The following is a 6,000-nucleotide window of genomic DNA, read 5'->3' as shown; positions in this document are numbered from 1 at the left end:
TTATTCTTCGCACGATTTACACGTTTTGTAGCTCACGTTTTGACTTGAGTTTCCCACAAAAAGTCGATGGTGAAGTACGTGCCTGTATATCGAGTCGTTCGATTCTGAAGTAGGGGTGTCATTATGATTGTTTGCTACAAACAACAAATTTCTAAAATCAATAATGGGTGAATTATTCTTCTTGTAAGTTATTTCATAGCGTTACACTAATCTGTTGCATTTTTTCTTCTAACTCCACTCATTAATCGGTAATTATAATCATAAAGTGTACCATATTGTGTCACCCTCATTATAATAGTGTCTTAATAAAAATGTACTCTTCCCGAACTTTGAACGAATCGTCTGCATGCTGCGTACTTAGCTGAGTGCGATCGATTATGTAAAATGATCGATCAGCTCATATCACACCACGATTGAAGTCATGTATGGGCTTTGTGATCCCGTACCGTAGTAGGATAGGCGCGGCGTTTCCTCAGCTCCCAACAAATCCCCCGTGTTTCCCCGGACTTTCGAGTTTCGACTTTCGGCCAGGGTGGAGAGTCAAGGCCGATAAACGACGAAGGTTAGGTTTTATTAACGTTTCATTTAACTGTTAGTGTTCTATGTTCAAGAATGAAGGCAATTAGCAGCACTGAAATGACAAATGAGTCGGGTGTGTGCTTTATTTTCGTATTAATATCGACAGCCATGCTAGAAATAAAACGAAAAAGTTCAACAGTCACTTAAACGACTGTTACAGTACAGACACAGTGAGTGTGTTATCCTATGGCTATGGCACTTTACCAAAAAGGCATAGATCTAGAGTCTATTAAACGGTTAGAGGTCTAGGAGATGTCATAATGCATGGACACACTTCAGCAGTGCGCACTCAATCAGTTGTTACAAACACATCACATGCTCTCAATCACTTATTTCTGTTATCAACTTCGAAGTTCTAGCATGTTATTGTTAGACTAGTCTGCTCTCTCTACTCTAACAAAGAATCTCTTAATAGTCTAACACGTTGTCGTTAGATCTAACTTAGTTCATACCTAACTAACGTTAGATCTATAGACCGATTCGGGTTCGTTGAGGGCAGCAGACAATTTGTGGCACTGGGCGCAGCCATAAGCTCGTTTTGAGGTGCCTTAGCCGACCCCCCTCCTCTCCCCCACCCCACGGGCGACATGTTTATCGCGCACTTGCAACAAAGGTTCGCGCACTAAGCAAGCATTCGCGCACTCAGTACGAGACGCCCATTGGCTAAAACAACCATGCATCAGTTTTTCATTCCGTGCGCGTGAGAGGGGTGGGGAGGGGGGGGGGGGGTAGGCTGAGACACCGCAGTAATGGCGCTGCCCATGCCAAAAATACACATAGCACGTCACAGAATCGGTCTATACACAGCCCTGTCGCTGTACACTAGCGCACGGCGTCTGGTCGGGCTAGTTCGTACCTTGTGCATGTGTGTAGTTAGACAGAAAGATCTGTCTGTCCGGAGAAGTCTTATATTTTTAGACATTATCGATCCATGAAGCCAGACGCAGTCTCGGCGGAACATATCCCGATGACCAGATACAGACCGATCTTTCGGTCAAGTGTGTAGTAGACTTCTAACGTTAGTGTTTGTTAAGTGTTTGAACAAACATCTTCAGAGTCAGACATCTTGACTTTTGTAGTTTTTATTAAGTTCTGTAACATGTTATACTTAATTACATGTAATGTCATACCAGTGATGTAGCTGAATGGTATTCACCATTATACAACACCTATTTAGAATGTAGCTATCCGATTTGTCGATTGCCCATTACGTGACATTTAGTGAAAGGTTCTATTACACACTCTGGCTGTCTCAGCGTGCAATTTTGGTTCGATCAAAATGTTCTGTTGCACGCGCTCTGATGTCACAATAAAAAAACATGTGCCGCGTGCACTCAACAACTACAAGCGCGCTTACAATCGCGTACTTTTGTCACTATTTTTTGTAAACAACTTCGTTTCGCATACGTACGTACACGTTAACATGTGTACATACACGGTGACTGCGACTGTCAGGCTACTCATTCGTCTTTCACGGAAAATGGTTGCCATTTCTGTGCTAAATTCAAGAATCTGTGAGTACCAAATTCGTTGACGTTCGAGGTATTGTATAAAACAAATAGACCGTCTAGTGTATGGTCTTTACTCATGCAATGGTACGAGATTTCGCACGAGGTGAAAGATGAGGCGCACTATTCAACTCGGCTTCGCCTCGTTGAATAGAGTGCCTCTATCTTTCACCTCGTGCGAAATCTCGTACCATTGCACTCGTGACCATTCACTATTTGTATAATAACCAAGGACTAATAATAGATCTATATAAGGTACCAGTATAGAACACCTATACAGACGTGGTATTACCCGACACCATGGTAATTCCGAATGCATAGGGCCTATATCTCTATACCTCTGCATTATAATGACATGGGACTTCAAAGAATTGTCTCACTGACATTGTATCAGTTTAAATTAGCGAAATGCTGCACAAGAATGTAGAAATTCTATAAAAAGTAATTCACATTTTACCTTGGATTAAGAAGAGTTACATTCATCACAAGATTTTACCACATAAATTTTTCAAAATTTCCATGTTTGCCCTTTTCCTGTAGGCCTAGAATATGAAATTTGAGCCTCAGTTGTTTTCCTCTTTGTCGTCTGCTTGGTATGAATGTGTACAGTGTAGGCCCTTCAGTGAATTGTGGATATTCTGATGCATGAAAAAGATGTGACGGACGTCAGTTATTCGATTCCCAGAAATCATGTTTGGAACTATAGATTCTAATGCAATTATGCCCTGCACGAAAAGATAACTTTTTGGGGAAGGGTTAATTTGACATAAAAAATTTTTCAAAAATCAGGAGATATTTAACATAATTTTGCAAAATTTGTGATTTTCAGGTCTTTGTGTATAACTAGTGCTATGTTTGCTCAAAGTATATTTGTTAATACATTAAGCTCTCTTACAAATGTACATTAAAAAAAAAATGTTTTTCATTTCTTTATCCATTCTATAAACCAAACAGGTTTAAAGTTGTGACATTAGTGGCTATGCAGCTCACTCTCATGTTGTGCATGTTTTACCATTGTAAATATCCTTGAGTGTGCTGCATCTCCACTAACACACTCTCACCTGTGCATTATTTGTATACTAATAAGCTGTCATTGTGTCAGGAGGAACCTACCCCACAGTCAGGCAATGTCATCAGCACAGTGTAGGTCTCCACTTGCCTGCCTAGGCCAGCAACACCCTGCACCCTGGGCCCTGGTCTAGTGTCACATTCCACTCACACTCGTACTTGTCACATATTCACGCAGTCTGTGCTGGGTCCAGGCTGATACAATGTGGTAAGAGCACTATGTTTTCTAAAAGATTTTGCCAACATAGAATGCTTGTTGTAGGTCAAATGTACCTGTAGAACCAGGGATTGTCTAGTTTGTTTCGTCCTCGTTACCCTGGGGTTCTATTTTGTTTTGTTTTTAATAATGTTGCACTGTCATGGCACCACCACAACAACAAAAACAACAACAAAAAAGTCTATTGATTTGTGGTGTTCGGACTACATTCTAGATCTTCTATTCTTTACCATAAAAGGCCCCAAGCTGTATAATTATTGGTGTTTAATTCTATTATTCACGTAATCTTCAGTTCAGTTCAGTTCAGTTCAGTTTTTATTTCTGCATTTCAAAATCAATACAAATCAACAAGTCAACAAAATACTTATATGGTCATTTACACAGCTAATATTCATAACGTTTGGATCTTACATACATTTTCTTTTTTTTTTCAAGAACGAATATCATATATGAAAGGAAGCAATAGGAAATGATAAAAATGAAATGCAGGGGACCATCATCATAAGCTAAGCTTGACGAGGAAGATGGCCCCAGGTAAAGAGATACATCTTCATGTTTTGAATTCATGAAATGCACTTACATTTTTTTTTCCAGCAATCATACTGGGGTAGGGGTCCACTAGAAATTAATCATTTGCATCTAGATCATCTCAGTGTTTGTGTTGGATGTTTCAACCATAATGAGTCATGGACCTCATGTTCAAAGTCATGAGGAAGGGGCCTTGAACAAATACAGTAAATCTGTATAGATTAGTTGGTAGCACAAATGATTTCTTAGTGGTTAAATACACTTGTATGTCATAATGGTTTTACAAATGAACATTGTGGTTTTGATGAGAAAGTTCCTCAGATATTTAGAAGCATGTTATAGCTGGTAAAAAAAAAACAACAAAAACATAGACTGTCTAGTCTAGAATAGTTTTAAAGTATTAAAAAATCAGAGATGGCCTGATTTACTCTGACTGGTCTCATGTTTCATTGAGCATTGCTAAAAGGAGGAATAGTGACTACAAGCAGTATAACATTATAGTGATTAATGAATGTTCATTTCAAATCTTTAATACCTTTGACAAAAATTTAGCCGGTACAATTTTTTCCTTAACCCGTTGAGGACAGGCTGATTTTGCTAAAACATGCATTTCCCATAGACACTTGCTCGAGTATACTCGGGACTCATCCTAAACGGGTTAACTTTGGAACAGTGAAAGATGTGTGCTTTATTTTCAGGAAGCATTTTTCAGACTTGGCGGATATCCCAGCCCCTCCTTTACTTGAGGACATCCTCCTCTCCCAGGATGACTTGGACTCATTTTCTGCCTCACAGGTCCTCAGGAATTCACCAAGCAAAAGTAATTTTGAGATAACACATTAACTGGCTTTACTGTGCCCCAATGGCTCAATATGCTTTGATGCATCATTCTAGGAAATATTCTTTGTTTTTACTTCAAGCAGTCTCTATGGTTACCCCTCTTTCTCTTTTTCCCATGTTCCGATATCCCTTTCTTTAAAGCTGTAGTGATTCCAGATATAAATCAATGATGATGATAACAATTAAAGAATAACATTTATGAGTTTGCATAGGTCGTCACTATAATTTCCTTTGATATACTTCGGTACTGTACATGACATACATTTTGCAGAATTTTTTTTTTAGCAAACCAAACACATGACAATATCAATTCTGATCCCCAACGTGAATGCAATGTACATATTGTGTACATACTGTACATTTCTCTGTTCAATGCTGTAGGCCTACTCCATGGGTGCAGATTTAACCACTCAGAAAAAATTTTGGCAAGTCCTGTTTTGCCTCCCCCCCCCCAAAAAAAAAAAACAAACAAACAAACAAACAAACAAACAATGATAATAAAAATAATAAATTAGACTAGCTTAATGTATGGCTCATGCAGTATTCAAATGTCTGTACTAGTCTGTGATGATATTATGTACAAATATTCCTGTTGAACAGGGGCCTATATCGTGAAAATTGTTTCCAGAGTAAATTTGCAGTAATAGTTGTCACAGTGGTAACAACTGAAAGAATGAAAGCAGATAGATGTGTTTTGTTTTTGTTTTGTTTTATTTTGGGTTTTTTTTTTTTTTTTTTTTTTTTTTTTTGGGGGGGGGGGGAGGGGTGGTTGCTGTCCCAGAAATTGCCAATGTAGAAACTTTCTCAATAATTTTGACTTGCATCATCCCCTACACGTAATTTCCAGAACGTTTATCTTGATCATTACCCATTATCGGCAATTTCAATTGATCCTGATATCATGCTGTAATTCTGCCTTTAAGGAGATATTCATTACCATCTCAATTGATATTCATTTATTCACAGACCATGGTATTCTTAGGGGAAGATCAAACAGCTCTCAGCCAAGGTAAAAGCACAAGCATCAGTTGGAAACTCATTCAGTTGTCTATTGAGTCATGAGGGATTTTCAGGTTATCTCCTGCAGAAGGTTCAGAAAACACTTTGGAAGGAAATGCTAAAAGGATTCCTTTCTTTGGATTCACAAACTGAGTCCTCTTTCATATGCTATATTAATTTGTTACCTGCATAGTACACCCTTATACAATATGCAAATGATTTGATAATGTCTTAAAACCTTATTTCTGCCATAGGCCCCAA

The sequence above is a fragment of the Diadema setosum genome, chromosome 4 (genome assembly GCF_964275005.1).
Source record: "Diadema setosum chromosome 4, eeDiaSeto1, whole genome shotgun sequence".
Lineage (NCBI taxonomy): Eukaryota > Metazoa > Echinodermata > Echinoidea > Diadematoida > Diadematidae > Diadema > Diadema setosum.
Note: the sequence above shows the minus strand (reverse complement) of the source record.